The sequence below is a fragment of the Orbicella franksi genome, chromosome 11, assembly GCF_964199315.1.
Source record: "Orbicella franksi chromosome 11, jaOrbFran1.1, whole genome shotgun sequence".
NCBI classification, from domain to species: Eukaryota; Metazoa; Cnidaria; class Anthozoa; order Scleractinia; family Merulinidae; genus Orbicella; species Orbicella franksi.
This window is the reverse complement of record NC_138155.1, coordinates 15,883,671-15,911,420: the sequence shown is the minus strand read 5'-3', so window position 1 is coordinate 15,911,420 and position 27,750 is coordinate 15,883,671. Positions and strand designations below refer to the sequence as shown.

The following is a 27,750-nucleotide window of genomic DNA, read 5'->3' as shown; positions in this document are numbered from 1 at the left end:
ACATTCAAGAGATTGCCTCCAGTGTGCTGCTCAGTGTTGCAGTGCTGTAATCAAACAAGAAAATCTTCTAATATGCTGTCAACTTGCTGGAAAAATAATTCCAAAAAAAAAAAGACAACATTTTGAAAACAGAGGGATCAATGATGTGGAGGCGTATGGAAATCTTCTCTGAAGAGTCCAGTCCCAAAATGGCTCCAAAAGTCTTACAACACGGCGTATTCCCAGGTGGTCACCCAGCCAGGTACTGACGCCGCCCAACAGGACTTGACTTCGGTGATCGGACGAGAACCGGTACGTTCCCTGTGGTGTGGTCGTAGACGAAAGAAACAACTCAAACCTTGCCCAATTGCTTGGACTCTCTTTTAAGTCTCTTAGAAGGAAGGCCTTTAATTGCTGTTGTGATGAATTTCCAATTACGTCTCGGCTACTTAACCCAGAGATTCCAAAGCCAGCTAAGACTTCAAATCACAAAAGGGCGATTCTCCAATGGTCAGTCATCAAAGCCACATTCAAGAGATTGCCTCCAGTGTGCTGCTCAGTGTTGCAGTGCTGTAATCAAACAAGAAAATCTTCTAATATGCTGTCAACTTGCTGGAAAAATAATTCCAAAAAAAAAAGACAACATTTTGAAAACAGAGGGATCAATGATGTGGAGGCGTATGGAAATCTTCTCTGAAGAGTCCAGTCCCAAAATGGGTCCAAAAGTCTACAACACGGCGTATTCCCAGGTGGTCACCCAGCCAGGTACTGACGCCGCCCAACAGGACTTGACTTCGGTGATCGGACGAGAACCGGTACGTTCCCTGTGGTGTGGTCGTAGACGAAAGAAACAACTCAAACCTTGCCCAATTGCTTGGACTCTCTTTTAAGTCTCTTAGAAGGAAGGCCTTTAATTGCTGTTGTGATGAATTTCCAATTACGTCTCGGCTACTTAACCCAGAGATTCCAAAGCCAGCTAAGACTTCAAATCACAAAAGGGCGATTCTCCAATGGTCAGTCATCAAAGCCACATTCAAGAGATTGCCTCCAGTGTGCTGCTCAGTGTTGCAGTGCTGTAATCAAACAAGAAAATCTTCTAATATGCTGTCAACTTGCTGGAAAAATAATTCCAAAAAAAAAAAGACAACATTTTGAAAACAGAGGGATCAATGATGTGGAGGCGTATGGAAATCTTCTCTGAAGAGTCCAGTCCCAAAATGGCTCCAAAAGTCTACAACACGGCGTATTCCCAGGTGGTCACCCAGCCAGGTACTGACGCCGCCCAACAGGACTTGACTTCGGTGATCGGACGAGAACCGGTACGTTCCCTGTGGTGTGGTCGTAGACGAAAGAAACAACTCAAACCTTGCCCAATTGCTTGGACTCTCTTTTAAGTCTCTTAGAAGGAAGGCCTTTAATTGCTGTTGTGATGAATTTCCAATTACGTCTCGGCTACTTAACCCAGAGATTCCAAAGCCAGCTAAGACTTCAAATCACAAAAGGGCGATTCTCCAATGGTCAGTCATCAAAGCCACATTCAAGAGATTGCCTCCAGTGTGCTGCTCAGTGTTGCAGTGCTGTAATCAAACAAGAAAATCTTCTAATATGCTGTCAACTTGCTGGAAAAATAATTCCAAAAAAAAAAAGACAACATTTTGAAAACAGAGGGATCAATGATGTGGAGGCGTATGGAAATCTTCTCTGAAGAGTCCAGTCCCAAAATGGCTCCAAAAGTCTACAACACGGCGTATTCCCAGGTGGTCACCCAGCCAGGTACTGACGCCGCCCAACAGGACTTGACTTCGGTGATCGGACGAGAACCGGTACGTTCCCTGTGGTGTGGTCGTAGACGAAAGAAACAACTCAAACCTTGCCCAATTGCTTGGACTCTCTTTTAAGTCTCTTAGAAGGAAGGCCTTTAATTGCTGTTGTGATGAATTTCCAATTACGTCTCGGCTACTTAACCCAGAGATTCCAAAGCCAGCTAAGACTTCAAATCACAAAAGGGCGATTCTCCAATGGTCAGTCATCAAAGCCACATTCAAGAGATTGCCTCCAGTGTGCTGCTCAGTGTTGCAGTGCTGTAATCAAACAAGAAAATCTTCTAATATGCTGTCAACTTGCTGGAAAAATAATTCCAAAAAAAAAAAGACAACATTTTGAAAACAGAGGGATCAATGATGTGGAGGCGTATGGAAATCTTCTCTGAAGAGTCCAGTCCCAAAATGGCTCCAAAAGTCTACAACACGGCGTATTCCCAGGTGGTCACCCAGCCAGGTACTGACGCCGCCCAACAGGACTTGACTTCGGTGATCGGACGAGAACCGGTACGTTCCCTGTGGTGTGGTCGTAGACGAAAGAAACAACTCAAACCTTGCCCAATTGCTTGGACTCTCTTTTAAGTCTCTTAGAAGGAAGGCCTTTAATTGCTGTTGTGATGAATTTCCAATTACGTCTCGGCTACTTAACCCAGAGATTCCAAAGCCAGCTAAGACTTCAAATCACAAAAGGGCGATTCTCCAATGGTCAGTCATCAAAGCCACATTCAAGAGATTGCCTCCAGTGTGCTGCTCAGTGTTGCAGTGCTGTAATCAAACAAGAAAATCTTCTAATATGCTGTCAACTTGCTGGAAAAATAATTCCAAAAAAAAAAAGACAACATTTTGAAAACAGAGGGATCAATGATGTGGAGGCGTATGGAAATCTTCTCTGAAGAGTCCAGTCCCAAAATGGCTCCAAAAGTCTACAACACGGCGTATTCCCAGGTGGTCACCCAGCCAGGTACTGACGCCGCCCAACAGGACTTGACTTCGGTGATCGGACGAGAACCGGTACGTTCCCTGTGGTGTGGTCGTAGACGAAAGAAACAACTCAAACCTTGCCCAATTGCTTGGACTCTCTTTTAAGTCTCTTAGAAGGAAGGCCTTTAATTGCTGTTGTGATGAATTTCCAATTACGTCTCGGCTACTTAACCCAGAGATTCCAAAGCCAGCTAAGACTTCAAATCACAAAAGGGCGATTCTCCAATGGTCAGTCATCAAAGCCACATTCAAGAGATTGCCTCCAGTGTGCTGCTCAGTGTTGCAGTGCTGTAATCAAACAAGAAAATCTTCTAATATGCTGTCAACTTGCTGGAAAAATAATTCCAAAAAAAAAAAGACAACATTTTGAAAACAGAGGGATCAATGATGTGGAGGCGTATGGAAATCTTCTCTGAAGAGTCCAGTCCCAAAATGGGTCCAAAAGTCTACAACACGGCGTATTCCCAGGTGGTCACCCAGCCAGGTACTGACGCCGCCCAACAGGACTTGACTTCGGTGATCGGACGAGAACCGGTACGTTCCCTGTGGTGTGGTCGTAGACGAAAGAAACAACTCAAACCTTGCCCAATTGCTTGGACTCTCTTTTAAGTCTCTTAGAAGGAAGGCCTTTAATTGCTGTTGTGATGAATTTCCAATTACGTCTCGGCTACTTAACCCAGAGATTCCAAAGCCAGCTAAGACTTCAAATCACAAAAGGGCGATTCTCCAATGGTCAGTCATCAAAGCCACATTCAAGAGATTGCCTCCAGTGTGCTGCTCAGTGTTGCAGTGCTGTAATCAAACAAGAAAATCTTCTAATATGCTGTCAACTTGCTGGAAAAATAATTCCAAAAAAAAAAAGACAACATTTTGAAAACAGAGGGATCAATGATGTGGAGGCGTATGGAAATCTTCTCTGAAGAGTCCAGTCCCAAAATGGCTCCAAAAGTCTACAACACGGCGTATTCCCAGGTGGTCACCCAGCCAGGTACTGACGCCGCCCAACAGGACTTGACTTCGGTGATCGGACGAGAACCGGTACGTTCCCTGTGGTGTGGTCGTAGACGAAAGAAACAACTCAAACCTTGCCCAATTGCTTGGACTCTCTTTTAAGTCTCTTAGAAGGAAGGCCTTTAATTGCTGTTGTGATGAATTTCCAATTACGTCTCGGCTACTTAACCCAGAGATTCCAAAGCCAGCTAAGACTTCAAATCACAAAAGGGCGATTCTCCAATGGTCAGTCATCAAAGCCACATTCAAGAGATTGCCTCCAGTGTGCTGCTCAGTGTTGCAGTGCTGTAATCAAACAAGAAAATCTTCTAATATGCTGTCAACTTGCTGGAAAAATAATTCCAAAAAAAAAAAGACAACATTTTGAAAACAGAGGGATCAATGATGTGGAGGCGTATGGAAATCTTCTCTGAAGAGTCCAGTCCCAAAATGGGTCCAAAAGTCTACAACACGGCGTATTCCCAGGTGGTCACCCAGCCAGGTACTGACGCCGCCCAACAGGACTTGACTTCGGTGATCGGACGAGAACCGGTACGTTCCCTGTGGTGTGGTCGTAGACGAAAGAAACAACTCAAACCTTGCCCAATTGCTTGGACTCTCTTTTAAGTCTCTTAGAAGGAAGGCCTTTAATTGCTGTTGTGATGAATTTCCAATTACGTCTCGGCTACTTAACCCAGAGATTCCAAAGCCAGCTAAGACTTCAAATCACAAAAGGGCGATTCTCCAATGGTCAGTCATCAAAGCCACATTCAAGAGATTGCCTCCAGTGTGCTGCTCAGTGTTGCAGTGCTGTAATCAAACAAGAAAATCTTCTAATATGCTGTCAACTTGCTGGAAAAATAATTCCAAAAAAAAAAAGACAACATTTTGAAAACAGAGGGATCAATGATGTGGAGGCGTATGGAAATCTTCTCTGAAGAGTCCAGTCCCAAAATGGGTCCAAAAGTCTACAACACGGCGTATTCCCAGGTGGTCACCCAGCCAGGTACTGACGCCGCCCAACAGGACTTGACTTCGGTGATCGGACGAGAACCGGTACGTTCCCTGTGGTGTGGTCGTAGACGAAAGAAACAACTCAAACCTTGCCCAATTGCTTGGACTCTCTTTTAAGTCTCTTAGAAGGAAGGCCTTTAATTGCTGTTGTGATGAATTTCCAATTACGTCTCGGCTACTTAACCCAGAGATTCCAAAGCCAGCTAAGACTTCAAATCACAAAAGGGCGATTCTCCAATGGTCAGTCATCAAAGCCACATTCAAGAGATTGCCTCCAGTGTGCTGCTCAGTGTTGCAGTGCTGTAATCAAACAAGAAAATCTTCTAATATGCTGTCAACTTGCTGGAAAAATAATTCCAAAAAAAAAAGACAACATTTTGAAAACAGAGGGATCAATGATGTGGAGGCGTATGGAAATCTTCTCTGAAGAGTCCAGTCCCAAAATGGCTCCAAAAGTCTACAACACGGCGTATTCCCAGGTGGTCACCCAGCCAGGTACTGACGCCGCCCAACAGGACTTGACTTCGGTGATCGGACGAGAACCGGTACGTTCCCTGTGGTGTGGTCGTAGACGAAAGAAACAACTCAAACCTTGCCCAATTGCTTGGACTCTCTTTTAAGTCTCTTAGAAGGAAGGCCTTTAATTGCTGTTGTGATGAATTTCCAATTACGTCTCGGCTACTTAACCCAGAGATTCCAAAGCCAGCTAAGACTTCAAATCACAAAAGGGCGATTCTCCAATGGTCAGTCATCAAAGCCACATTCAAGAGATTGCCTCCAGTGTGCTGCTCAGTGTTGCAGTGCTGTAATCAAACAAGAAAATCTTCTAATATGCTGTCAACTTGCTGGAAAAATAATTCCAAAAAAAAAAAGACAACATTTTGAAAACAGAGGGATCAATGATGTGGAGGCGTATGGAAATCTTCTCTGAAGAGTCCAGTCCCAAAATGGCTCCAAAAGTCTACAACACGGCGTATTCCCAGGTGGTCACCCAGCCAGGTACTGACGCCGCCCAACAGGACTTGACTTCGGTGATCGGACGAGAACCGGTACGTTCCCTGTGGTGTGGTCGTAGACGAAAGAAACAACTCAAACCTTGCCCAATTGCTTGGACTCTCTTTTAAGTCTCTTAGAAGGAAGGCCTTTAATTGCTGTTGTGATGAATTTCCAATTACGTCTCGGCTACTTAACCCAGAGATTCCAAAGCCAGCTAAGACTTCAAATCACAAAAGGGCGATTCTCCAATGGTCAGTCATCAAAGCCACATTCAAGAGATTGCCTCCAGTGTGCTGCTCAGTGTTGCAGTGCTGTAATCAAACAAGAAAATCTTCTAATATGCTGTCAACTTGCTGGAAAAATAATTCCAAAAAAAAAAAGACAACATTTTGAAAACAGAGGGATCAATGATGTGGAGGCGTATGGAAATCTTCTCTGAAGAGTCCAGTCCCAAAATGGGTCCAAAAGTCTACAACACGGCGTATTCCCAGGTGGTCACCCAGCCAGGTACTGACGCCGCCCAACAGGACTTGACTTCGGTGATCGGACGAGAACCGGTACGTTCCCTGTGGTGTGGTCGTAGACGAAAGAAACAACTCAAACCTTGCCCAATTGCTTGGACTCTCTTTTAAGTCTCTTAGAAGGAAGGCCTTTAATTGCTGTTGTGATGAATTTCCAATTACGTCTCGGCTACTTAACCCAGAGATTCCAAAGCCAGCTAAGACTTCAAATCACAAAAGGGCGATTCTCCAATGGTCAGTCATCAAAGCCACATTCAAGAGATTGCCTCCAGTGTGCTGCTCAGTGTTGCAGTGCTGTAATCAAACAAGAAAATCTTCTAATATGCTGTCAACTTGCTGGAAAAATAATTCCAAAAAAAAAAGACAACATTTTGAAAACAGAGGGATCAATGATGTGGAGGCGTATGGAAATCTTCTCTGAAGAGTCCAGTCCCAAAATGGGTCCAAAAGTCTACAACACGGCGTATTCCCAGGTGGTCACCCAGCCAGGTACTGACGCCGCCCAACAGGACTTGACTTCGGTGATCGGACGAGAACCGGTACGTTCCCTGTGGTGTGGTCGTAGACGAAAGAAACAACTCAAACCTTGCCCAATTGCTTGGACTCTCTTTTAAGTCTCTTAGAAGGAAGGCCTTTAATTGCTGTTGTGATGAATTTCCAATTACGTCTCGGCTACTTAACCCAGAGATTCCAAAGCCAGCTAAGACTTCAAATCACAAAAGGGCGATTCTCCAATGGTCAGTCATCAAAGCCACATTCAAGAGATTGCCTCCAGTGTGCTGCTCAGTGTTGCAGTGCTGTAATCAAACAAGAAAATCTTCTAATATGCTGTCAACTTGCTGGAAAAATAATTCCAAAAAAAAAAAGACAACATTTTGAAAACAGAGGGATCAATGATGTGGAGGCGTATGGAAATCTTCTCTGAAGAGTCCAGTCCCAAAATGGGTCCAAAAGTCTACAACACGGCGTATTCCCAGGTGGTCACCCAGCCAGGTACTGACGCCGCCCAACAGGACTTGACTTCGGTGATCGGACGAGAACCGGTACGTTCCCTGTGGTGTGGTCGTAGACGAAAGAAACAACTCAAACCTTGCCCAATTGCTTGGACTCTCTTTTAAGTCTCTTAGAAGGAAGGCCTTTAATTGCTGTTGTGATGAATTTCCAATTACGTCTCGGCTACTTAACCCAGAGATTCCAAAGCCAGCTAAGACTTCAAATCACAAAAGGGCGATTCTCCAATGGTCAGTCATCAAAGCCACATTCAAGAGATTGCCTCCAGTGTGCTGCTCAGTGTTGCAGTGCTGTAATCAAACAAGAAAATCTTCTAATATGCTGTCAACTTGCTGGAAAAATAATTCCAAAAAAAAAAAGACAACATTTTGAAAACAGAGGGATCAATGATGTGGAGGCGTATGGAAATCTTCTCTGAAGAGTCCAGTCCCAAAATGGGTCCAAAAGTCTACAACACGGCGTATTCCCAGGTGGTCACCCAGCCAGGTACTGACGCCGCCCAACAGGACTTGACTTCGGTGATCGGACGAGAACCGGTACGTTCCCTGTGGTGTGGTCGTAGACGAAAGAAACAACTCAAACCTTGCCCAATTGCTTGGACTCTCTTTTAAGTCTCTTAGAAGGAAGGCCTTTAATTGCTGTTGTGATGAATTTCCAATTACGTCTCGGCTACTTAACCCAGAGATTCCAAAGCCAGCTAAGACTTCAAATCACAAAAGGGCGATTCTCCAATGGTCAGTCATCAAAGCCACATTCAAGAGATTGCCTCCAGTGTGCTGCTCAGTGTTGCAGTGCTGTAATCAAACAAGAAAATCTTCTAATATGCTGTCAACTTGCTGGAAAAATAATTCCAAAAAAAAAAAGACAACATTTTGAAAACAGAGGGATCAATGATGTGGAGGCGTATGGAAATCTTCTCTGAAGAGTCCAGTCCCAAAATGGCTCCAAAAGTCTACAACACGGCGTATTCCCAGGTGGTCACCCAGCCAGGTACTGACGCCGCCCAACAGGACTTGACTTCGGTGATCGGACGAGAACCGGTACGTTCCCTGTGGTGTGGTCGTAGACGAAAGAAACAACTCAAACCTTGCCCAATTGCTTGGACTCTCTTTTAAGTCTCTTAGAAGGAAGGCCTTTAATTGCTGTTGTGATGAATTTCCAATTACGTCTCGGCTACTTAACCCAGAGATTCCAAAGCCAGCTAAGACTTCAAATCACAAAAGGGCGATTCTCCAATGGTCAGTCATCAAAGCCACATTCAAGAGATTGCCTCCAGTGTGCTGCTCAGTGTTGCAGTGCTGTAATCAAACAAGAAAATCTTCTAATATGCTGTCAACTTGCTGGAAAAATAATTCCAAAAAAAAAAAGACAACATTTTGAAAACAGAGGGATCAATGATGTGGAGGCGTATGGAAATCTTCTCTGAAGAGTCCAGTCCCAAAATGGGTCCAAAAGTCTACAACACGGCGTATTCCCAGGTGGTCACCCAGCCAGGTACTGACGCCGCCCAACAGGACTTGACTTCGGTGATCGGACGAGAACCGGTACGTTCCCTGTGGTGTGGTCGTAGACGAAAGAAACAACTCAAACCTTGCCCAATTGCTTGGACTCTCTTTTAAGTCTCTTAGAAGGAAGGCCTTTAATTGCTGTTGTGATGAATTTCCAATTACGTCTCGGCTACTTAACCCAGAGATTCCAAAGCCAGCTAAGACTTCAAATCACAAAAGGGCGATTCTCCAATGGTCAGTCATCAAAGCCACATTCAAGAGATTGCCTCCAGTGTGCTGCTCAGTGTTGCAGTGCTGTAATCAAACAAGAAAATCTTCTAATATGCTGTCAACTTGCTGGAAAAATAATTCCAAAAAAAAAAAGACAACATTTTGAAAACAGAGGGATCAATGATGTGGAGGCGTATGGAAATCTTCTCTGAAGAGTCCAGTCCCAAAATGGCTCCAAAAGTCTACAACACGGCGTATTCCCAGGTGGTCACCCAGCCAGGTACTGACGCCGCCCAACAGGACTTGACTTCGGTGATCGGACGAGAACCGGTACGTTCCCTGTGGTGTGGTCGTAGACGAAAGAAACACTCAAACCTTGCCCAATTGCTTGGACTCTCTTTTAAGTCTTCTTAGAAGGAAGGCCTTTAATTGCTGTTGTGATGAATTTCCAATTACGTCTCGGCTACTTAACCAGAGATTCCAAAGCCAGCTAAGTCTTCAAATCACAAAAGGGCGATTCTCCAATGGTCAGTCATCAAAGCCACATTCAAGAGATTGCCTCCAGTGTGCTGCTCAGTGTTGCAGTGCTGTAATCAAACAAGAAAATCTTCTAATATGCTGTCAACTTGCTGGAAAAATAATTCCAAAAAAAAAAAGACAACATTTTGAAAACAGAGGATCAATGATGTGGAGGCGTATGGAAATCTTCTCTGAAGAGTCCAGTCCCAAAATGGGTCAAAAGTCTACAACACGGCGTATTCCCAGGTGGTCACCCAGCCAGGTACTGACGCCGCCCAACAGGACTTGACTTCGGTGATCGGACGAGAACCGGTACGTTCCCTGTGGTGTGGTCGTAGACGAAAGAAACAACTCAAACCTTGCCCAATTGCTTGGACTCTCTTTTAAGTCTCTTAGAAGGAAGGCCTTTAATTGCTGTTGTGATGAATTTCCAATTACGTCTCGGCTACTTAACCCAGAGATTCCAAAGCCAGCTAAGACTTCAAATCACAAAAAGGGCGATTCTCCAATGGTCAGTCATCAAAGCCACATTCAAGAGATTGCCTCCAGTGTGCTGCTCAGTGTTGCAGTGCTGTAATCAAACAAGAAAATCTTCTAATATGCTGTCAACTTGCTGGAAAAATAATTCCAAAAAAAAAAAGACAACATTTTGAAAACAGAGGGATCAATGATGTGGAGGCGTATGGAAATCTTCTCTGAAGAGTCCAGTCCCAAAATGGGCTCCAAAAGTCTACAACACGGCGTATTCCCAGGTGGTCACCCAGCCAGGTACTGACGCCGCCCAACAGGACTTGACTTCGGTGATCGGACGAGAACCGGTACGTTCCCTGTGGTGTGGTCGTAGACGAAAGAAACAACTCAAACCTTGCCCAATTGCTTGGACTCTCTTTTAAGTCTCTTAGAAGGAAGGCCTTTAATTGCTGTTGTGATGAATTTCCAATTACGTCTCGGCTACTTAACCCAGAGATTCCAAAGCCAGCTAAGACTTCAAATCACAAAAGGGCGATTCTCCAATGGTCAGTCATCAAAGCCACATTCAAGAGATTGCCTCCAGTGTGCTGCTCAGTGTTGCAGTGCTGTAATCAAACAAGAAAATCTTCTAATATGCTGTCAACTTGCTGGAAAAATAATTCCAAAAAAAAAAAGACAACATTTTGAAAACAGAGGGATCAATGATGTGGAGGCGTATGGAAATCTTCTCTGAAGAGTCCAGTCCCAAAATGGGTCCAAAAGTCTACAACACGGCGTATTCCCAGGTGGTCACCCAGCCAGGTACTGACGCCGCCCAACAGGACTTGACTTCGGTGATCGGACGAGAACCGGTACGTTCCCTGTGGTGTGGTCGTAGACGAAAGAAACAACTCAAACCTTGCCCAATTGCTTGGACTCTCTTTTAAGTCTCTTAGAAGGAAGGCCTTTAATTGCTGTTGTGATGAATTTCCAATTACGTCTCGGCTACTTAACCCAGAGATTCCAAAGCCAGCTAAGACTTCAAATCACAAAAGGGCGATTCTCCAATGGTCAGTCATCAAAGCCACATTCAAGAGATTGCCTCCAGTGTGCTGCTCAGTGTTGCAGTGCTGTAATCAAACAAGAAAATCTTCTAATATGCTGTCAACTTGCTGGAAAAATAATTCCAAAAAAAAAAAAGACAACATTTTGAAAACAGAGGGATCAATGATGTGGAGGCGTATGGAAATCTTCTCTGAAGAGTCCAGTCCCAAAATGGGTCCAAAAGTCTACAACACGGCGTATTCCCAGGTGGTCACCCAGCCAGGTACTGACGCCGCCCAACAGGACTTGACTTCGGTGATCGGACGAGAACCGGTACGTTCCCTGTGGTGTGGTCGTAGACGAAAGAAACAACTCAAACCTTGCCCAATTGCTTGGACTCTCTTTTAAGTCTCTTAGAAGGAAGGCCTTTAATTGCTGTTGTGATGAATTTCCAATTACGTCTCGGCTACTTAACCCAGAGATTCCAAAGCCAGCTAAGACTTCAAATCACAAAAGGGCGATTCTCCAATGGTCAGTCATCAAAGCCACATTCAAGAGATTGCCTCCAGTGTGCTGCTCAGTGTTGCAGTGCTGTAATCAAACAAGAAAATCTTCTAATATGCTGTCAACTTGCTGGAAAAATAATTCCAAAAAAAAAAAGACAACATTTTGAAAACAGAGGGATCAATGATGTGGAGGCGTATGGAAATCTTCTCTGAAGAGTCCAGTCCCAAAATGGGTCCAAAAGTCTACAACACGGCGTATTCCCAGGTGGTCACCCAGCCAGGTACTGACGCCGCCCAACAGGACTTGACTTCGGTGATCGGACGAGAACCGGTACGTTCCCTGTGGTGTGGTCGTAGACGAAAGAAACAACTCAAACCTTGCCCAATTGCTTGGACTCTCTTTTAAGTCTCTTAGAAGGAAGGCCTTTAATTGCTGTTGTGATGAATTTCCAATTACGTCTCGGCTACTTAACCCAGAGATTCCAAAGCCAGCTAAGACTTCAAATCACAAAAGGGCGATTCTCCAATGGTCAGTCATCAAAGCCACATTCAAGAGATTGCCTCCAGTGTGCTGCTCAGTGTTGCAGTGCTGTAATCAAACAAGAAAATCTTCTAATATGCTGTCAACTTGCTGGAAAAATAATTCCAAAAAAAAAAAGACAACATTTTGAAAACAGAGGGATCAATGATGTGGAGGCGTATGGAAATCTTCTCTGAAGAGTCCAGTCCCAAAATGGGTCCAAAAGTCTACAACACGGCGTATTCCCAGGTGGTCACCCAGCCAGGTACTGACGCCGCCCAACAGGACTTGACTTCGGTGATCGGACGAGAACCGGTACGTTCCCTGTGGTGTGGTCGTAGACGAAAGAAACAACTCAAACCTTGCCCAATTGCTTGGACTCTCTTTTAAGTCTCTTAGAAGGAAGGCCTTTAATTGCTGTTGTGATGAATTTCCAATTACGTCTCGGCTACTTAACCCAGAGATTCCAAAGCCAGCTAAGACTTCAAATCACAAAAGGGCGATTCTCCAATGGTCAGTCATCAAAGCCACATTCAAGAGATTGCCTCCAGTGTGCTGCTCAGTGTTGCAGTGCTGTAATCAAACAAGAAAATCTTCTAATATGCTGTCAACTTGCTGGAAAAATAATTCCAAAAAAAAAAAGACAACATTTTGAAAACAGAGGGATCAATGATGTGGAGGCGTATGGAAATCTTCTCTGAAGAGTCCAGTCCCAAAATGGCTCCAAAAGTCTACAACACGGCGTATTCCCAGGTGGTCACCCAGCCAGGTACTGACGCCGCCCAACAGGACTTGACTTCGGTGATCGGACGAGAACCGGTACGTTCCCTGTGGTGTGGTCGTAGACGAAAGAAACAACTCAAACCTTGCCCAATTGCTTGGACTCTCTTTTAAGTCTCTTAGAAGGAAGGCCTTTAATTGCTGTTGTGATGAATTTCCAATTACGTCTCGGCTACTTAACCCAGAGATTCCAAAGCCAGCTAAGACTTCAAATCACAAAAGGGCGATTCTCCAATGGTCAGTCATCAAAGCCACATTCAAGAGATTGCCTCCAGTGTGCTGCTCAGTGTTGCAGTGCTGTAATCAAACAAGAAAATCTTCTAATATGCTGTCAACTTGCTGGAAAAATAATTCCAAAAAAAAAAAGACAACATTTTGAAAACAGAGGGATCAATGATGTGGAGGCGTATGGAAATCTTCTCTGAAGAGTCCAGTCCCAAAATGGCTCCAAAAGTCTACAACACGGCGTATTCCCAGGTGGTCACCCAGCCAGGTACTGACGCCGCCCAACAGGACTTGACTTCGGTGATCGGACGAGAACCGGTACGTTCCCTGTGGTGTGGTCGTAGACGAAAGAAACAACTCAAACCTTGCCCAATTGCTTGGACTCTCTTTTAAGTCTCTTAGAAGGAAGGCCTTTAATTGCTGTTGTGATGAATTTCCAATTACGTCTCGGCTACTTAACCCAGAGATTCCAAAGCCAGCTAAGACTTCAAATCACAAAAGGGCGATTCTCCAATGGTCAGTCATCAAAGCCACATTCAAGAGATTGCCTCCAGTGTGCTGCTCAGTGTTGCAGTGCTGTAATCAAACAAGAAAATCTTCTAATATGCTGTCAACTTGCTGGAAAAATAATTCCAAAAAAAAAAAGACAACATTTTGAAAACAGAGGGATCAATGATGTGGAGGCGTATGGAAATCTTCTCTGAAGAGTCCAGTCCCAAAATGGCTCCAAAAGTCTACAACACGGCGTATTCCCAGGTGGTCACCCAGCCAGGTACTGACGCCGCCCAACAGTACTTGACTTCGGTGATCGGACGAGAACCGGTACGTTCCCTGTGGTGTGGTCGTAGACGAAAGAAACAACTCAAACCTTGCCCAATTGCTTGGACTCTCTTTTAAGTCTCTTAGAAGGAAGGCCTTTAATTGCTGTTGTGATGAATTTCCAATTACGTCTCGGCTACTTAACCCAGAGATTCCAAAGCCAGCTAAGACTTCAAATCACAAAAGGGCGATTCTCCAATGGTCAGTCATCAAAGCCACATTCAAGAGATTGCCTCCAGTGTGCTGCTCAGTGTTGCAGTGCTGTAATCAAACAAGAAAATCTTCTAATATGCTGTCAACTTGCTGGAAAAATAATTCCAAAAAAAAAAAGACAACATTTTGAAAACAGAGGGATCAATGATGTGGAGGCGTATGGAAATCTTCTCTGAAGAGTCCAGTCCCAAAATGGCTCCAAAAGTCTACAACACGGCGTATTCCCAGGTGGTCACCCAGCCAGGTACTGACGCCGCCCAACAGGACTTGACTTCGGTGATCGGACGAGAACCGGTACGTTCCCTGTGGTGTGGTCGTAGACGAAAGAAACAACTCAAACCTTGCCCAATTGCTTGGACTCTCTTTTAAGTCTCTTAGAAGGAAGGCCTTTAATTGCTGTTGTGATGAATTTCCAATTACGTCTCGGCTACTTAACCCAGAGATTCCAAAGCCAGCTAAGACTTCAAATCACAAAAGGGCGATTCTCCAATGGTCAGTCATCAAAGCCACATTCAAGAGATTGCCTCCAGTGTGCTGCTCAGTGTTGCAGTGCTGTAATCAAACAAGAAAATCTTCTAATATGCTGTCAACTTGCTGGAAAAATAATTCCAAAAAAAAAAAGACAACATTTTGAAAACAGAGGGATCAATGATGTGGAGGCGTATGGAAATCTTCTCTGAAGAGTCCAGTCCCAAAATGGGTCCAAAAGTCTACAACACGGCGTATTCCCAGGTGGTCACCCAGCCAGGTACTGACGCCGCCCAACAGGACTTGACTTCGGTGATCGGACGAGAACCGGTACGTTCCCTGTGGTGTGGTCGTAGACGAAAGAAACAACTCAAACCTTGCCCAATTGCTTGGACTCTCTTTTAAGTCTCTTAGAAGGAAGGCCTTTAATTGCTGTTGTGATGAATTTCCAATTACGTCTCGGCTACTTAACCCAGAGATTCCAAAGCCAGCTAAGACTTCAAATCACAAAAGGGCGATTCTCCAATGGTCAGTCATCAAAGCCACATTCAAGAGATTGCCTCCAGTGTGCTGCTCAGTGTTGCAGTGCTGTAATCAAACAAGAAAATCTTCTAATATGCTGTCAACTTGCTGGAAAAATAATTCCAAAAAAAAAAAGACAACATTTTGAAAACAGAGGGATCAATGATGTGGAGGCGTATGGAAATCTTCTCTGAAGAGTCCAGTCCCAAAATGGGTCCAAAAGTCTACAACACGGCGTATTCCCAGGTGGTCACCCAGCCAGGTACTGACGCCGCCCAACAGGACTTGACTTCGGTGATCGGACGAGAACCGGTACGTTCCCTGTGGTGTGGTCGTAGACGAAAGAAACAACTCAAACCTTGCCCAATTGCTTGGACTCTCTTTTAAGTCTCTTAGAAGGAAGGCCTTTAATTGCTGTTGTGATGAATTTCCAATTACGTCTCGGCTACTTAACCCAGAGATTCCAAAGCCAGCTAAGACTTCAAATCACAAAAGGGCGATTCTCCAATGGTCAGTCATCAAAGCCACATTCAAGAGATTGCCTCCAGTGTGCTGCTCAGTGTTGCAGTGCTGTAATCAAACAAGAAAATCTTCTAATATGCTGTCAACTTGCTGGAAAAATAATTCCAAAAAAAAAAAGACAACATTTTGAAAACAGAGGGATCAATGATGTGGAGGCGTATGGAAATCTTCTCTGAAGAGTCCAGTCCCAAAATGGGTCCAAAAGTCTACAACACGGCGTATTCCCAGGTGGTCACCCAGCCAGGTACTGACGCCGCCCAACAGGACTTGACTTCGGTGATCGGACGAGAACCGGTACGTTCCCTGTGGTGTGGTCGTAGACGAAAGAAACAACTCAAACCTTGCCCAATTGCTTGGACTCTCTTTTAAGTCTCTTAGAAGGAAGGCCTTTAATTGCTGTTGTGATGAATTTCCAATTACGTCTCGGCTACTTAACCCAGAGATTCCAAAGCCAGCTAAGACTTCAAATCACAAAAGGGCGATTCTCCAATGGTCAGTCATCAAAGCCACATTCAAGAGATTGCCTCCAGTGTGCTGCTCAGTGTTGCAGTGCTGTAATCAAACAAGAAAATCTTCTAATATGCTGTCAACTTGCTGGAAAAATAATTCCAAAAAAAAAAAGACAACATTTTGAAAACAGAGGGATCAATGATGTGGAGGCGTATGGAAATCTTCTCTGAAGAGTCCAGTCCCAAAATGGGTCCAAAAGTCTACAACACGGCGTATTCCCAGGTGGTCACCCAGCCAGGTACTGACGCCGCCCAACAGGACTTGACTTCGGTGATCGGACGAGAACCGGTACGTTCCCTGTGGTGTGGTCGTAGACGAAAGAAACAACTCAAACCTTGCCCAATTGCTTGGACTCTCTTTTAAGTCTCTTAGAAGGAAGGCCTTTAATTGCTGTTGTGATGAATTTCCAATTACGTCTCGGCTACTTAACCCAGAGATTCCAAAGCCAGCTAAGACTTCAAATCACAAAAGGGCGATTCTCCAATGGTCAGTCATCAAAGCCACATTCAAGAGATTGCCTCCAGTGTGCTGCTCAGTGTTGCAGTGCTGTAATCAAACAAGAAAATCTTCTAATATGCTGTCAACTTGCTGGAAAAATAATTCCAAAAAAAAAAAGACAACATTTTGAAAACAGAGGGATCAATGATGTGGAGGCGTATGGAAATCTTCTCTGAAGAGTCCAGTCCCAAAATGGGTCCAAAAGTCTACAACACGGCGTATTCCCAGGTGGTCACCCAGCCAGGTACTGACGCCGCCCAACAGGACTTGACTTCGGTGATCGGACGAGAACCGGTACGTTCCCTGTGGTGTGGTCGTAGACGAAAGAAACAACTCAAACCTTGCCCAATTGCTTGGACTCTCTTTTAAGTCTCTTAGAAGGAAGGCCTTTAATTGCTGTTGTGATGAATTTCCAATTACGTCTCGGCTACTTAACCCAGAGATTCCAAAGCCAGCTAAGACTTCAAATCACAAAAGGGCGATTCTCCAATGGTCAGTCATCAAAGCCACATTCAAGAGATTGCCTCCAGTGTGCTGCTCAGTGTTGCAGTGCTGTAATCAAACAAGAAAATCTTCTAATATGCTGTCAACTTGCTGGAAAAATAATTCCAAAAAAAAAAAGACAACATTTTGAAAACAGAGGGATCAATGATGTGGAGGCGTATGGAAATCTTCTCTGAAGAGTCCAGTCCCAAAATGGCTCCAAAAGTCTACAACACGGCGTATTCCCAGGTGGTCACCCAGCCAGGTACTGACGCCGCCCAACAGGACTTGACTTCGGTGATCGGACGAGAACCGGTACGTTCCCTGTGGTGTGGTCGTAGACGAAAGAAACAACTCAAACCTTGCCCAATTGCTTGGACTCTCTTTTAAGTCTCTTAGAAGGAAGGCCTTTAATTGCTGTTGTGATGAATTTCCAATTACGTCTCGGCTACTTAACCCAGAGATTCCAAAGCCAGCTAAGACTTCAAATCACAAAAGGGCGATTCTCCAATGGTCAGTCATCAAAGCCACATTCAAGAGATTGCCTCCAGTGTGCTGCTCAGTGTTGCAGTGCTGTAATCAAACAAGAAAATCTTCTAATATGCTGTCAACTTGCTGGAAAAATAATTCCAAAAAAAAAAAGACAACATTTTGAAAACAGAGGGATCAATGATGTGGAGGCGTATGGAAATCTTCTCTGAAGAGTCCAGTCCCAAAATGGCTCCAAAAGTCTACAACACGGCGTATTCCCAGGTGGTCACCCAGCCAGGTACTGACGCCGCCCAACAGGACTTGACTTCGGTGATCGGACGAGAACCGGTACGTTCCCTGTGGTGTGGTCGTAGACGAAAGAAACAACTCAAACCTTGCCCAATTGCTTGGACTCTCTTTTAAGTCTCTTAGAAGGAAGGCCTTTAATTGCTGTTGTGATGAATTTCCAATTACGTCTCGGCTACTTAACCCAGAGATTCCAAAGCCAGCTAAGACTTCAAATCACAAAAGGGCGATTCTCCAATGGTCAGTCATCAAAGCCACATTCAAGAGATTGCCTCCAGTGTGCTGCTCAGTGTTGCAGTGCTGTAATCAAACAAGAAAATCTTCTAATATGCTGTCAACTTGCTGGAAAAATAATTCCAAAAAAAAAAAGACAACATTTTGAAAACAGAGGGATCAATGATGTGGAGGCGTATGGAAATCTTCTCTGAAGAGTCCAGTCCCAAAATGGGTCCAAAAGTCTACAACACGGCGTATTCCCAGGTGGTCACCCAGCCAGGTACTGACGCCGCCCAACAGGACTTGACTTCGGTGATCGGACGAGAACCGGTACGTTCCCTGTGGTGTGGTCGTAGACGAAAGAAACAACTCAAACCTTGCCCAATTGCTTGGACTCTCTTTTAAGTCTCTTAGAAGGAAGGCCTTTAATTGCTGTTGTGATGAATTTCCAATTACGTCTCGGCTACTTAACCCAGAGATTCCAAAGCCAGCTAAGACTTCAAATCACAAAAGGGCGATTCTCCAATGGTCAGTCATCAAAGCCACATTCAAGAGATTGCCTCCAGTGTGCTGCTCAGTGTTGCAGTGCTGTAATCAAACAAGAAAATCTTCTAATATGCTGTCAACTTGCTGGAAAAATAATTCCAAAAAAAAAAAGACAACATTTTGAAAACAGAGGGATCAATGATGTGGAGGCGTATGGAAATCTTCTCTGAAGAGTCCAGTCCCAAAATGGCTCCAAAAGTCTACAACACGGCGTATTCCCAGGTGGTCACCCAGCCAGGTACTGACGCCGCCCAACAGGACTTGACTTCGGTGATCGGACGAGAACCGGTACGTTCCCTGTGGTGTGGTCGTAGACGAAAGAAACAACTCAAACCTTGCCCAATTGCTTGGACTCTCTTTTAAGTCTCTTAGAAGGAAGGCCTTTAATTGCTGTTGTGATGAATTTCCAATTACGTCTCGGCTACTTAACCCAGAGATTCCAAAGCCAGCTAAGACTTCAAATCACAAAAGGGCGATTCTCCAATGGTCAGTCATCAAAGCCACATTCAAGAGATTGCCTCCAGTGTGCTGCTCAGTGTTGCAGTGCTGTAATCAAACAAGAAAATCTTCTAATATGCTGTCAACTTGCTGGAAAAATAATTCCAAAAAAAAAAAGACAACATTTTGAAAACAGAGGGATCAATGATGTGGAGGCGTATGGAAATCTTCTCTGAAGAGTCCAGTCCCAAAATGGGTCCAAAAGTCTACAACACGGCGTATTCCCAGGTGGTCACCCAGCCAGGTACTGACGCCGCCCAACAGGACTTGACTTCGGTGATCGGACGAGAACCGGTACGTTCCCTGTGGTGTGGTCGTAGACGAAAGAAACAACTCAAACCTTGCCCAATTGCTTGGACTCTCTTTTAAGTCTCTTAGAAGGAAGGCCTTTAATTGCTGTTGTGATGAATTTCCAATTACGTCTCGGCTACTTAACCCAGAGATTCCAAAGCCAGCTAAGACTTCAAATCACAAAAGGGCGATTCTCCAATGGTCAGTCATCAAAGCCACATTCAAGAGATTGCCTCCAGTGTGCTGCTCAGTGTTGCAGTGCTGTAATCAAACAAGAAAATCTTCTAATATGCTGTCAACTTGCTGGAAAAATAATTCCAAAAAAAAAAAGACAACATTTTGAAAACAGAGGGATCAATGATGTGGAGGCGTATGGAAATCTTCTCTGAAGAGTCCAGTCCCAAAATGGGTCCAAAAGTCTACAACACGGCGTATTCCCAGGTGGTCACCCAGCCAGGTACTGACGCCGCCCAACAGGACTTGACTTCGGTGATCGGACGAGAACCGGTACGTTCCCTGTGGTGTGGTCGTAGACGAAAGAAACAACTCAAACCTTGCCCAATTGCTTGGACTCTCTTTTAAGTCTCTTAGAAGGAAGGCCTTTAATTGCTGTTGTGATGAATTTCCAATTACGTCTCGGCTACTTAACCCAGAGATTCCAAAGCCAGCTAAGACTTCAAATCACAAAAGGGCGATTCTCCAATGGTCAGTCATCAAAGCCACATTCAAGAGATTGCCTCCAGTGTGCTGCTCAGTGTTGCAGTGCTGTAATCAAACAAGAAAATCTTCTAATATGCTGTCAACTTGCTGGAAAAATAATTCCAAAAAAAAAAAGACAACATTTTGAAAACAGAGGGATCAATGATGTGGAGGCGTATGGAAATCTTCTCTGAAGAGTCCAGTCCCAAAATGGGTCCAAAAGTCTACAACACGGCGTATTCCCAGGTGGTCACCCAGCCAGGTACTGACGCCGCCCAACAGGACTTGACTTCGGTGATCGGACGAGAACCGGTACGTTCCCTGTGGTGTGGTCGTAGACGAAAGAAACAACTCAAACCTTGCCCAATTGCTTGGACTCTCTTTTAAGTCTCTTAGAAGGAAGGCCTTTAATTGCTGTTGTGATGAATTTCCAATTACGTCTCGGCTACTTAACCCAGAGATTCCAAAGCCAGCTAAGACTTCAAATCACAAAAGGGCGATTCTCCAATGGTCAGTCATCAAAGCCACATTCAAGAGATTGCCTCCAGTGTGCTGCTCAGTGTTGCAGTGCTGTAATCAAACAAGAAAATCTTCTAATATGCTGTCAACTTGCTGGAAAAATAATTCCAAAAAAAAAAAGACAACATTTTGAAAACAGAGGGATCAATGATGTGGAGGCGTATGGAAATCTTCTCTGAAGAGTCCAGTCCCAAAATGGGTCCAAAAGTCTACAACACGGCGTATTCCCAGGTGGTCACCCAGCCAGGTACTGACGCCGCCCAACAGGACTTGACTTCGGTGATCGGACGAGAACCGGTACGTTCCCTGTGGTGTGGTCGTAGACGAAAGAAACAACTCAAACCTTGCCCAATTGCTTGGACTCTCTTTTAAGTCTCTTAGAAGGAAGGCCTTTAATTGCTGTTGTGATGAATTTCCAATTACGTCTCGGCTACTTAACCCAGAGATTCCAAAGCCAGCTAAGACTTCAAATCACAAAAGGGCGATTCTCCAATGGTCAGTCATCAAAGCCACATTCAAGAGATTGCCTCCAGTGTGCTGCTCAGTGTTGCAGTGCTGTAATCAAACAAGAAAATCTTCTAATATGCTGTCAACTTGCTGGAAAAATAATTCCAAAAAAAAAAAGACAACATTTTGAAAACAGAGGGATCAATGATGTGGAGGCGTATGGAAATCTTCTCTGAAGAGTCCAGTCCCAAAATGGGTCCAAAAGTCTACAACACGGCGTATTCCCAGGTGGTCACCCAGCCAGGTACTGACGCCGCCCAACAGGACTTGACTTCGGTGATCGGACGAGAACCGGTACGTTCCCTGTGGTGTGGTCGTAGACGAAAGAAACAACTCAAACCTTGCCCAATTGCTTGGACTCTCTTTTAAGTCTCTTAGAAGGAAGGCCTTTAATTGCTGTTGTGATGAATTTCCAATTACGTCTCGGCTACTTAACCCAGAGATTCCAAAGCCAGCTAAGACTTCAAATCACAAAAGGGCGATTCTCCAATGGTCAGTCATCAAAGCCACATTCAAGAGATTGCCTCCAGTGTGCTGCTCAGTGTTGCAGTGCTGTAATCAAACAAGAAAATCTTCTAATATGCTGTCAACTTGCTGGAAAAATAATTCCAAAAAAAAAAAGACAACATTTTGAAAACAGAGGGATCAATGATGTGGAGGCGTATGGAAATCTTCTCTGAAGAGTCCAGTCCCAAAATGGCTCCAAAAGTCTACAACACGGCGTATTCCCAGGTGGTCACCCAGCCAGGTACTGACGCCGCCCAACAGGACTTGACTTCGGTGATCGGACGAGAACCGGTACGTTCCCTGTGGTGTGGTCGTAGACGAAAGAAACAACTCAAACCTTGCCCAATTGCTTGGACTCTCTTTTAAGTCTCTTAGAAGGAAGGCCTTTAATTGCTGTTGTGATGAATTTCCAATTACGTCTCGGCTACTTAACCCAGAGATTCCAAAGCCAGCTAAGACTTCAAATCACAAAAGGGCGATTCTCCAATGGTCAGTCATCAAAGCCACATTCAAGAGATTGCCTCCAGTGTGCTGCTCAGTGTTGCAGTGCTGTAATCAAACAAGAAAATCTTCTAATATGCTGTCAACTTGCTGGAAAAATAATTCCAAAAAAAAAAAGACAACATTTTGAAAACAGAGGGATCAATGATGTGGAGGCGTATGGAAATCTTCTCTGAAGAGTCCAGTCCCAAAATGGCTCCAAAAGTCTACAACACGGCGTATTCCCAGGTGGTCACCCAGCCAGGTACTGACGCCGCCCAACAGGACTTGACTTCGGTGATCGGACGAGAACCGGTACGTTCCCTGTGGTGTGGTCGTAGACGAAAGAAACAACTCAAACCTTGCCCAATTGCTTGGACTCTCTTTTAAGTCTCTTAGAAGGAAGGCCTTTAATTGCTGTTGTGATGAATTTCCAATTACGTCTCGGCTACTTAACCCAGAGATTCCAAAGCCAGCTAAGACTTCAAATCACAAAAGGGCGATTCTCCAATGGTCAGTCATCAAAGCCACATTCAAGAGATTGCCTCCAGTGTGCTGCTCAGTGTTGCAGTGCTGTAATCAAACAAGAAAATCTTCTAATATGCTGTCAACTTGCTGGAAAAATAATTCCAAAAAAAAAAAGACAACATTTTGAAAACAGAGGGATCAATGATGTGGAGGCGTATGGAAATCTTCTCTGAAGAGTCCAGTCCCAAAATGGCTCCAAAAGTCTACAACACGGCGTATTCCCAGGTGGTCACCCAGCCAGGTACTGACGCCGCCCAACAGGACTTGACTTCGGTGATCGGACGAGAACCGGTACGTTCCCTGTGGTGTGGTCGTAGACGAAAGAAACAACTCAAACCTTGCCCAATTGCTTGGACTCTCTTTTAAGTCTCTTAGAAGGAAGGCCTTTAATTGCTGTTGTGATGAATTTCCAATTACGTCTCGGCTACTTAACCCAGAGATTCCAAAGCCAGCTAAGACTTCAAATCACAAAAGGGCGATTCTCCAATGGTCAGTCATCAAAGCCACATTCAAGAGATTGCCTCCAGTGTGCTGCTCAGTGTTGCAGTGCTGTAATCAAACAAGAAAATCTTCTAATATGCTGTCAACTTGCTGGAAAAATAATTCCAAAAAAAAAAAGACAACATTTTGAAAACAGAGGGATCAATGATGTGGAGGCGTATGGAAATCTTCTCTGAAGAGTCCAGTCCCAAAATGGGTCCAAAAGTCTACAACACGGCGTATTCCCAGGTGGTCACCCAGCCAGGTACTGACGCCGCCCAACAGGACTTGACTTCGGTGATCGGACGAGAACCGGTACGTTCCCTGTGGTGTGGTCGTAGACGAAAGAAACAACTCAAACCTTGCCCAATTGCTTGGACTCTCTTTTAAGTCTCTTAGAAGGAAGGCCTTTAATTGCTGTTGTGATGAATTTCCAATTACGTCTCGGCTACTTAACCCAGAGATTCCAAAGCCAGCTAAGACTTCAAATCACAAAAGGGCGATTCTCCAATGGTCAGTCATCAAAGCCACATTCAAGAGATTGCCTCCAGTGTGCTGCTCAGTGTTGCAGTGCTGTAATCAAACAAGAAAATCTTCTAATATGCTGTCAACTTGCTGGAAAAATAATTCCAAAAAAAAAAAGACAACATTTTGAAAACAGAGGGATCAATGATGTGGAGGCGTATGGAAATCTTCTCTGAAGAGTCCAGTCCCAAAATGGCTCCAAAAGTCTACAACACGGCGTATTCCCAGGTGGTCACCCAGCCAGGTACTGACGCCGCCCAACAGGACTTGACTTCGGTGATCGGACGAGAACCGGTACGTTCCCTGTGGTGTGGTCGTAGACGAAAGAAACAACTCAAACCTTGCCCAATTGCTTGGACTCTCTTTTAAGTCTCTTAGAAGGAAGGCCTTTAATTGCTGTTGTGATGAATTTCCAATTACGTCTCGGCTACTTAACCCAGAGATTCCAAAGCCAGCTAAGACTTCAAATCACAAAAGGGCGATTCTCCAATGGTCAGTCATCAAAGCCACATTCAAGAGATTGCCTCCAGTGTGCTGCTCAGTGTTGCAGTGCTGTAATCAAACAAGAAAATCTTCTAATATGCTGTCAACTTGCTGGAAAAATAATTCCAAAAAAAAAAAGACAACATTTTGAAAACAGAGGGATCAATGATGTGGAGGCGTATGGAAATCTTCTCTGAAGAGTCCAGTCCCAAAATGGGTCCAAAAGTCTACAACACGGCGTATTCCCAGGTGGTCACCCAGCCAGGTACTGACGCCGCCCAACAGGACTTGACTTCGGTGATCGGACGAGAACCGGTACGTTCCCTGTGGTGTGGTCGTAGACGAAAGAAACAACTCAAACCTTGCCCAATTGCTTGGACTCTCTTTTAAGTCTCTTAGAAGGAAGGCCTTTAATTGCTGTTGTCATGAATTTCCAATTACGTCTCGGCTACTTAACCCAGAGATTCCAAAGCCAGCTAAGACTTCAAATCACAAAAGGGCGATTCTCCAATGGTCAGTCATCAAAGCCACATTCAAGAGATTGCCTCCAGTGTGCTGCTCAGTGTTGCAGTGCTGTAATCAAACAAGAAAATCTTCTAATATGCTGTCAACTTGCTGGAAAAATAATTCCAAAAAAAAAAAGACAACATTTTGAAAACAGAGGGATCAATGATGTGGAGGCGTATGGAAATCTTCTCTGAAGAGTCCAGTCCCAAAATGGCTCCAAAAGTCTACAACACGGCGTATTCCCAGGTGGTCACCCAGCCAGGTACTGACGCCGCCCAACAGGACTTGACTTCGGTGATCGGACGAGAACCGGTACGTTCCCTGTGGTGTGGTCGTAGACGAAAGAAACAACTCAAACCTTGCCCAATTGCTTGGACTCTCTTTTAAGTCTCTTAGAAGGAAGGCCTTTAATTGCTGTTGTGATGAATTTCCAATTACGTCTCGGCTACTTAACCCAGAGATTCCAAAGCCAGCTAAGACTTCAAATCACAAAAGGGCGATTCTCCAATGGTCAGTCATCAAAGCCACATTCAAGAGATTGCCTCCAGTGTGCTGCTCAGTGTTGCAGTGCTGTAATCAAACAAGAAAATCTTCTAATATGCTGTCAACTTGCTGGAAAAATAATTCCAAAAAAAAAAAGACAACATTTTGAAAACAGAGGGATCAATGATGTGGAGGCGTATGGAAATCTTCTCTGAAGAGTCCAGTCCCAAAATGGCTCCAAAAGTCTACAACACGGCGTATTCCCAGGTGGTCACCCAGCCAGGTACTGACGCCGCCCAACAGGACTTGACTTCGGTGATCGGACGAGAACCGGTACGTTCCCTGTGGTGTGGTCGTAGACGAAAGAAACAACTCAAACCTTGCCCAATTGCTTGGACTCTCTTTTAAGTCTCTTAGAAGGAAGGCCTTTAATTGCTGTTGTGATGAATTTCCAATTACGTCTCGGCTACTTAACCCAGAGATTCCAAAGCCAGCTAAGACTTCAAATCACAAAAGGGCGATTCTCCAATGGTCAGTCATCAAAGCCACATTCAAGAGATTGCCTCCAGTGTGCTGCTCAGTGTTGCAGTGCTGTAATCAAACAAGAAAATCTTCTAATATGCTGTCAACTTGCTGGAAAAATAATTCCAAAAAAAAAAAGACAACATTTTGAAAACAGAGGGATCAATGATGTGGAGGCGTATGGAAATCTTCTCTGAAGAGTCCAGTCCCAAAATGGGTCCAAAAGTCTACAACACGGCGTATTCCCAGGTGGTCACCCAGCCAGGTACTGACGCCGCCCAACAGGACTTGACTTCGGTGATCGGACGAGAACCGGTACGTTCCCTGTGGTGTGGTCGTAGACGAAAGAAACAACTCAAACCTTGCCCAATTGCTTGGACTCTCTTTTAAGTCTCTTAGAAGGAAGGCCTTTAATTGCTGTTGTGATGAATTTCCAATTACGTCTCGGCTACTTAACCCAGAGATTCCAAAGCCAGCTAAGACTTCAAATCACAAAAGGGCGATTCTCCAATGGTCAGTCATCAAAGCCACATTCAAGAGATTGCCTCCAGTGTGCTGCTCAGTGTTGCAGTGCTGTAATCAAACAAGAAAATCTTCTAATATGCTGTCAACTTGCTGGAAAAATAATTCCAAAAAAGAAAAGACAACATTTTGAAAACAGAGGGATCAATGATGTGGAGGCGTATGGAAATCTTCTCTGAAGAGTCCAGTCCCAAAATGGGTCCAAAAGTCTACAACACGGCGTATTCCCAGGTGGTCACCCAGCCAGGTACTGACGCCGCCCAACAGGACTTGACTTCGGTGATCGGACGAGAACCGGTACGTTCCCTGTGGTGTGGTCGTAGACGAAAGAAACAACTCAAACCTTGCCCAATTGCTTGGACTCTCTTTTAAGTCTCTTAGAAGGAAGGCCTTTAATTGCTGTTGTGATGAATTTCCAATTACGTCTCGGCTACTTAACCCAGAGATTCCAAAGCCAGCTAAGACTTCAAATCACAAAAGGGCGATTCTCCAATGGTCAGTCATCAAAGCCACATTCAAGAGATTGCCTCCAGTGTGCTGCTCAGTGTTGCAGTGCTGTAATCAAACAAGAAAATCTTCTAATATGCTGTCAACTTGCTGGAAAAATAATTCCAAAAAAAAAAAGACAACATTTTGAAAACAGAGGGATCAATGATGTGGAGGCGTATGGAAATCTTCTCTGAAGAGTCCAGTCCCAAAATGGCTCCAAAAGTCTACAACACGGCGTATTCCCAGGTGGTCACCCAGCCAGGTACTGACGCCGCCCAACAGGACTTGACTTCGGTGATCGGACGAGAACCGGTACGTTCCCTGTGGTGTGGTCGTAGACGAAAGAAACAACTCAAACCTTGCCCAATTGCTTGGACTCTCTTTTAAGTCTCTTAGAAGGAAGGCCTTTAATTGCTGTTGTGATGAATTTCCAATTACGTCTCGGCTACTTAACCCAGAGATTCCAAAGCCAGCTAAGACTTCAAATCACAAAAGGGCGATTCTCCAATGGTCAGTCATCAAAGCCACATTCAAGAGATTGCCTCCAGTGTGCTGCTCAGTGTTGCAGTGCTGTAATCAAACAAGAAAATCTTCTAATATGCTGTCAACTTGCTGGAAAAATAATTCCAAAAAAAAAAAGACAACATTTTGAAAACAGAGGGATCAATGATGTGGAGGCGTATGGAAATCTTCTCTGAAGAGTCCAGTCCCAAAATGGCTCCAAAAGTCTACAACACGGCGTATTCCCAGGTGGTCACCCAGCCAGGTACTGACGCCGCCCAACAGGACTTGACTTCGGTGATCGGACGAGAACCGGTACGTTCCCTGTGGTGTGGTCGTAGACGAAAGAAACAACTCAAACCTTGCCCAATTGCTTGGACTCTCTTTTAAGTCTCTTAGAAGGAAGGCCTTTAATTGCTGTTGTCATGAATTTCCAATTACGTCTCGGCTACTTAACCCAGAGATTCCAAAGCCAGCTAAGACTTCAAATCACAAAAGGGCGATTCTCCAATGGTCAGTCATCAAAGCCACATTCAAGAGATTGCCTCCAGTGTGCTGCTC

General features: G+C 44.6%; 54 non-coding genes and 1 pseudogene across 54 annotated transcripts; all 55 read right to left on the bottom strand.

The window, feature by feature from the left end:
• Positions 1 to 200: 200 nt before the first annotated feature.
• On the bottom strand, positions 201 to 319 carry LOC145461629 (5S ribosomal RNA; annotated as a pseudogene).
• Positions 320 to 703: 384 nt separating this feature from the next.
• On the bottom strand, positions 704 to 822 carry LOC145461010 (5S ribosomal RNA). The gene has a single exon (XR_014040165.1). It is a non-coding gene; the product is annotated as a 5S ribosomal RNA (ribosomal RNA).
• A 385-nt stretch (positions 823 to 1,207) lies between these two features.
• LOC145461009 (5S ribosomal RNA) lies at positions 1,208 to 1,326 on the bottom strand. Its single transcript, XR_014040164.1, has one exon. It is a non-coding gene; the product is annotated as a 5S ribosomal RNA (ribosomal RNA).
• A 385-nt stretch (positions 1,327 to 1,711) lies between these two features.
• Positions 1,712 to 1,830, bottom strand: LOC145461007 (5S ribosomal RNA). The gene has a single exon (XR_014040162.1). It is a non-coding gene; the product is annotated as a 5S ribosomal RNA (ribosomal RNA).
• A 385-nt stretch (positions 1,831 to 2,215) lies between these two features.
• LOC145461006 (5S ribosomal RNA) lies at positions 2,216 to 2,334 on the bottom strand. Its single transcript, XR_014040161.1, has one exon. It is a non-coding gene; the product is annotated as a 5S ribosomal RNA (ribosomal RNA).
• A 385-nt stretch (positions 2,335 to 2,719) lies between these two features.
• Positions 2,720 to 2,838, bottom strand: LOC145461005 (5S ribosomal RNA). The gene has a single exon (XR_014040160.1). It is a non-coding gene; the product is annotated as a 5S ribosomal RNA (ribosomal RNA).
• A 385-nt stretch (positions 2,839 to 3,223) lies between these two features.
• LOC145461004 (5S ribosomal RNA) lies at positions 3,224 to 3,342 on the bottom strand. Its single transcript, XR_014040159.1, has one exon. It is a non-coding gene; the product is annotated as a 5S ribosomal RNA (ribosomal RNA).
• Positions 3,343 to 3,727: 385 nt separating this feature from the next.
• Positions 3,728 to 3,846, bottom strand: LOC145461003 (5S ribosomal RNA). The gene has a single exon (XR_014040158.1). It is a non-coding gene; the product is annotated as a 5S ribosomal RNA (ribosomal RNA).
• A 385-nt stretch (positions 3,847 to 4,231) lies between these two features.
• Positions 4,232 to 4,350, bottom strand: LOC145461001 (5S ribosomal RNA). The gene has a single exon (XR_014040156.1). It is a non-coding gene; the product is annotated as a 5S ribosomal RNA (ribosomal RNA).
• Positions 4,351 to 4,735: 385 nt separating this feature from the next.
• LOC145461000 (5S ribosomal RNA) lies at positions 4,736 to 4,854 on the bottom strand. Its single transcript, XR_014040155.1, has one exon. It is a non-coding gene; the product is annotated as a 5S ribosomal RNA (ribosomal RNA).
• Positions 4,855 to 5,238: 384 nt separating this feature from the next.
• LOC145460999 (5S ribosomal RNA) lies at positions 5,239 to 5,357 on the bottom strand. Its single transcript, XR_014040154.1, has one exon. It is a non-coding gene; the product is annotated as a 5S ribosomal RNA (ribosomal RNA).
• A 385-nt stretch (positions 5,358 to 5,742) lies between these two features.
• On the bottom strand, positions 5,743 to 5,861 carry LOC145460998 (5S ribosomal RNA). The gene has a single exon (XR_014040153.1). It is a non-coding gene; the product is annotated as a 5S ribosomal RNA (ribosomal RNA).
• A 385-nt stretch (positions 5,862 to 6,246) lies between these two features.
• Positions 6,247 to 6,365, bottom strand: LOC145460997 (5S ribosomal RNA). Its single transcript, XR_014040152.1, has one exon. It is a non-coding gene; the product is annotated as a 5S ribosomal RNA (ribosomal RNA).
• A 384-nt stretch (positions 6,366 to 6,749) lies between these two features.
• On the bottom strand, positions 6,750 to 6,868 carry LOC145460996 (5S ribosomal RNA). The gene has a single exon (XR_014040151.1). It is a non-coding gene; the product is annotated as a 5S ribosomal RNA (ribosomal RNA).
• A 385-nt stretch (positions 6,869 to 7,253) lies between these two features.
• Positions 7,254 to 7,372, bottom strand: LOC145460995 (5S ribosomal RNA). Its single transcript, XR_014040150.1, has one exon. It is a non-coding gene; the product is annotated as a 5S ribosomal RNA (ribosomal RNA).
• Positions 7,373 to 7,757: 385 nt separating this feature from the next.
• LOC145460994 (5S ribosomal RNA) lies at positions 7,758 to 7,876 on the bottom strand. The gene has a single exon (XR_014040149.1). It is a non-coding gene; the product is annotated as a 5S ribosomal RNA (ribosomal RNA).
• A 385-nt stretch (positions 7,877 to 8,261) lies between these two features.
• LOC145460993 (5S ribosomal RNA) lies at positions 8,262 to 8,380 on the bottom strand. The gene has a single exon (XR_014040148.1). It is a non-coding gene; the product is annotated as a 5S ribosomal RNA (ribosomal RNA).
• Positions 8,381 to 8,765: 385 nt separating this feature from the next.
• On the bottom strand, positions 8,766 to 8,884 carry LOC145460992 (5S ribosomal RNA). Its single transcript, XR_014040147.1, has one exon. It is a non-coding gene; the product is annotated as a 5S ribosomal RNA (ribosomal RNA).
• Positions 8,885 to 9,269: 385 nt separating this feature from the next.
• On the bottom strand, positions 9,270 to 9,388 carry LOC145460990 (5S ribosomal RNA). The gene has a single exon (XR_014040145.1). It is a non-coding gene; the product is annotated as a 5S ribosomal RNA (ribosomal RNA).
• Positions 9,389 to 9,770: 382 nt separating this feature from the next.
• LOC145460989 (5S ribosomal RNA) lies at positions 9,771 to 9,889 on the bottom strand. Its single transcript, XR_014040144.1, has one exon. It is a non-coding gene; the product is annotated as a 5S ribosomal RNA (ribosomal RNA).
• Positions 9,890 to 10,276: 387 nt separating this feature from the next.
• Positions 10,277 to 10,395, bottom strand: LOC145460988 (5S ribosomal RNA). Its single transcript, XR_014040143.1, has one exon. It is a non-coding gene; the product is annotated as a 5S ribosomal RNA (ribosomal RNA).
• A 385-nt stretch (positions 10,396 to 10,780) lies between these two features.
• LOC145460987 (5S ribosomal RNA) lies at positions 10,781 to 10,899 on the bottom strand. Its single transcript, XR_014040142.1, has one exon. It is a non-coding gene; the product is annotated as a 5S ribosomal RNA (ribosomal RNA).
• A 386-nt stretch (positions 10,900 to 11,285) lies between these two features.
• On the bottom strand, positions 11,286 to 11,404 carry LOC145460986 (5S ribosomal RNA). The gene has a single exon (XR_014040141.1). It is a non-coding gene; the product is annotated as a 5S ribosomal RNA (ribosomal RNA).
• A 385-nt stretch (positions 11,405 to 11,789) lies between these two features.
• LOC145460985 (5S ribosomal RNA) lies at positions 11,790 to 11,908 on the bottom strand. Its single transcript, XR_014040140.1, has one exon. It is a non-coding gene; the product is annotated as a 5S ribosomal RNA (ribosomal RNA).
• Positions 11,909 to 12,293: 385 nt separating this feature from the next.
• On the bottom strand, positions 12,294 to 12,412 carry LOC145460984 (5S ribosomal RNA). The gene has a single exon (XR_014040139.1). It is a non-coding gene; the product is annotated as a 5S ribosomal RNA (ribosomal RNA).
• A 385-nt stretch (positions 12,413 to 12,797) lies between these two features.
• Positions 12,798 to 12,916, bottom strand: LOC145460983 (5S ribosomal RNA). The gene has a single exon (XR_014040138.1). It is a non-coding gene; the product is annotated as a 5S ribosomal RNA (ribosomal RNA).
• A 385-nt stretch (positions 12,917 to 13,301) lies between these two features.
• LOC145460982 (5S ribosomal RNA) lies at positions 13,302 to 13,420 on the bottom strand. The gene has a single exon (XR_014040137.1). It is a non-coding gene; the product is annotated as a 5S ribosomal RNA (ribosomal RNA).
• A 385-nt stretch (positions 13,421 to 13,805) lies between these two features.
• On the bottom strand, positions 13,806 to 13,924 carry LOC145461605 (5S ribosomal RNA). Its single transcript, XR_014040733.1, has one exon. It is a non-coding gene; the product is annotated as a 5S ribosomal RNA (ribosomal RNA).
• Positions 13,925 to 14,309: 385 nt separating this feature from the next.
• Positions 14,310 to 14,428, bottom strand: LOC145460980 (5S ribosomal RNA). The gene has a single exon (XR_014040136.1). It is a non-coding gene; the product is annotated as a 5S ribosomal RNA (ribosomal RNA).
• A 385-nt stretch (positions 14,429 to 14,813) lies between these two features.
• LOC145460978 (5S ribosomal RNA) lies at positions 14,814 to 14,932 on the bottom strand. Its single transcript, XR_014040134.1, has one exon. It is a non-coding gene; the product is annotated as a 5S ribosomal RNA (ribosomal RNA).
• A 385-nt stretch (positions 14,933 to 15,317) lies between these two features.
• On the bottom strand, positions 15,318 to 15,436 carry LOC145460977 (5S ribosomal RNA). Its single transcript, XR_014040133.1, has one exon. It is a non-coding gene; the product is annotated as a 5S ribosomal RNA (ribosomal RNA).
• A 385-nt stretch (positions 15,437 to 15,821) lies between these two features.
• LOC145460976 (5S ribosomal RNA) lies at positions 15,822 to 15,940 on the bottom strand. Its single transcript, XR_014040132.1, has one exon. It is a non-coding gene; the product is annotated as a 5S ribosomal RNA (ribosomal RNA).
• Positions 15,941 to 16,325: 385 nt separating this feature from the next.
• On the bottom strand, positions 16,326 to 16,444 carry LOC145460975 (5S ribosomal RNA). Its single transcript, XR_014040131.1, has one exon. It is a non-coding gene; the product is annotated as a 5S ribosomal RNA (ribosomal RNA).
• Positions 16,445 to 16,829: 385 nt separating this feature from the next.
• On the bottom strand, positions 16,830 to 16,948 carry LOC145460974 (5S ribosomal RNA). The gene has a single exon (XR_014040130.1). It is a non-coding gene; the product is annotated as a 5S ribosomal RNA (ribosomal RNA).
• Positions 16,949 to 17,333: 385 nt separating this feature from the next.
• On the bottom strand, positions 17,334 to 17,452 carry LOC145460973 (5S ribosomal RNA). The gene has a single exon (XR_014040129.1). It is a non-coding gene; the product is annotated as a 5S ribosomal RNA (ribosomal RNA).
• A 385-nt stretch (positions 17,453 to 17,837) lies between these two features.
• LOC145460972 (5S ribosomal RNA) lies at positions 17,838 to 17,956 on the bottom strand. Its single transcript, XR_014040128.1, has one exon. It is a non-coding gene; the product is annotated as a 5S ribosomal RNA (ribosomal RNA).
• Positions 17,957 to 18,341: 385 nt separating this feature from the next.
• Positions 18,342 to 18,460, bottom strand: LOC145460971 (5S ribosomal RNA). Its single transcript, XR_014040127.1, has one exon. It is a non-coding gene; the product is annotated as a 5S ribosomal RNA (ribosomal RNA).
• A 385-nt stretch (positions 18,461 to 18,845) lies between these two features.
• On the bottom strand, positions 18,846 to 18,964 carry LOC145460970 (5S ribosomal RNA). The gene has a single exon (XR_014040126.1). It is a non-coding gene; the product is annotated as a 5S ribosomal RNA (ribosomal RNA).
• Positions 18,965 to 19,349: 385 nt separating this feature from the next.
• Positions 19,350 to 19,468, bottom strand: LOC145460969 (5S ribosomal RNA). Its single transcript, XR_014040125.1, has one exon. It is a non-coding gene; the product is annotated as a 5S ribosomal RNA (ribosomal RNA).
• A 385-nt stretch (positions 19,469 to 19,853) lies between these two features.
• LOC145460967 (5S ribosomal RNA) lies at positions 19,854 to 19,972 on the bottom strand. The gene has a single exon (XR_014040123.1). It is a non-coding gene; the product is annotated as a 5S ribosomal RNA (ribosomal RNA).
• Positions 19,973 to 20,357: 385 nt separating this feature from the next.
• On the bottom strand, positions 20,358 to 20,476 carry LOC145460966 (5S ribosomal RNA). Its single transcript, XR_014040122.1, has one exon. It is a non-coding gene; the product is annotated as a 5S ribosomal RNA (ribosomal RNA).
• A 385-nt stretch (positions 20,477 to 20,861) lies between these two features.
• On the bottom strand, positions 20,862 to 20,980 carry LOC145460964 (5S ribosomal RNA). The gene has a single exon (XR_014040121.1). It is a non-coding gene; the product is annotated as a 5S ribosomal RNA (ribosomal RNA).
• A 385-nt stretch (positions 20,981 to 21,365) lies between these two features.
• On the bottom strand, positions 21,366 to 21,484 carry LOC145460963 (5S ribosomal RNA). Its single transcript, XR_014040120.1, has one exon. It is a non-coding gene; the product is annotated as a 5S ribosomal RNA (ribosomal RNA).
• Positions 21,485 to 21,869: 385 nt separating this feature from the next.
• LOC145460962 (5S ribosomal RNA) lies at positions 21,870 to 21,988 on the bottom strand. Its single transcript, XR_014040119.1, has one exon. It is a non-coding gene; the product is annotated as a 5S ribosomal RNA (ribosomal RNA).
• Positions 21,989 to 22,373: 385 nt separating this feature from the next.
• Positions 22,374 to 22,492, bottom strand: LOC145460961 (5S ribosomal RNA). The gene has a single exon (XR_014040118.1). It is a non-coding gene; the product is annotated as a 5S ribosomal RNA (ribosomal RNA).
• A 385-nt stretch (positions 22,493 to 22,877) lies between these two features.
• On the bottom strand, positions 22,878 to 22,996 carry LOC145460960 (5S ribosomal RNA). The gene has a single exon (XR_014040117.1). It is a non-coding gene; the product is annotated as a 5S ribosomal RNA (ribosomal RNA).
• Positions 22,997 to 23,381: 385 nt separating this feature from the next.
• LOC145460959 (5S ribosomal RNA) lies at positions 23,382 to 23,500 on the bottom strand. Its single transcript, XR_014040116.1, has one exon. It is a non-coding gene; the product is annotated as a 5S ribosomal RNA (ribosomal RNA).
• Positions 23,501 to 23,885: 385 nt separating this feature from the next.
• Positions 23,886 to 24,004, bottom strand: LOC145460958 (5S ribosomal RNA). Its single transcript, XR_014040115.1, has one exon. It is a non-coding gene; the product is annotated as a 5S ribosomal RNA (ribosomal RNA).
• Positions 24,005 to 24,389: 385 nt separating this feature from the next.
• Positions 24,390 to 24,508, bottom strand: LOC145460957 (5S ribosomal RNA). Its single transcript, XR_014040114.1, has one exon. It is a non-coding gene; the product is annotated as a 5S ribosomal RNA (ribosomal RNA).
• Positions 24,509 to 24,893: 385 nt separating this feature from the next.
• LOC145460955 (5S ribosomal RNA) lies at positions 24,894 to 25,012 on the bottom strand. Its single transcript, XR_014040112.1, has one exon. It is a non-coding gene; the product is annotated as a 5S ribosomal RNA (ribosomal RNA).
• A 385-nt stretch (positions 25,013 to 25,397) lies between these two features.
• Positions 25,398 to 25,516, bottom strand: LOC145460954 (5S ribosomal RNA). Its single transcript, XR_014040111.1, has one exon. It is a non-coding gene; the product is annotated as a 5S ribosomal RNA (ribosomal RNA).
• A 385-nt stretch (positions 25,517 to 25,901) lies between these two features.
• LOC145460953 (5S ribosomal RNA) lies at positions 25,902 to 26,020 on the bottom strand. The gene has a single exon (XR_014040110.1). It is a non-coding gene; the product is annotated as a 5S ribosomal RNA (ribosomal RNA).
• Positions 26,021 to 26,405: 385 nt separating this feature from the next.
• Positions 26,406 to 26,524, bottom strand: LOC145460952 (5S ribosomal RNA). The gene has a single exon (XR_014040109.1). It is a non-coding gene; the product is annotated as a 5S ribosomal RNA (ribosomal RNA).
• A 385-nt stretch (positions 26,525 to 26,909) lies between these two features.
• LOC145460951 (5S ribosomal RNA) lies at positions 26,910 to 27,028 on the bottom strand. The gene has a single exon (XR_014040108.1). It is a non-coding gene; the product is annotated as a 5S ribosomal RNA (ribosomal RNA).
• A 385-nt stretch (positions 27,029 to 27,413) lies between these two features.
• Positions 27,414 to 27,532, bottom strand: LOC145460950 (5S ribosomal RNA). The gene has a single exon (XR_014040107.1). It is a non-coding gene; the product is annotated as a 5S ribosomal RNA (ribosomal RNA).
• Positions 27,533 to 27,750: the final 218 nt, after the last annotated feature.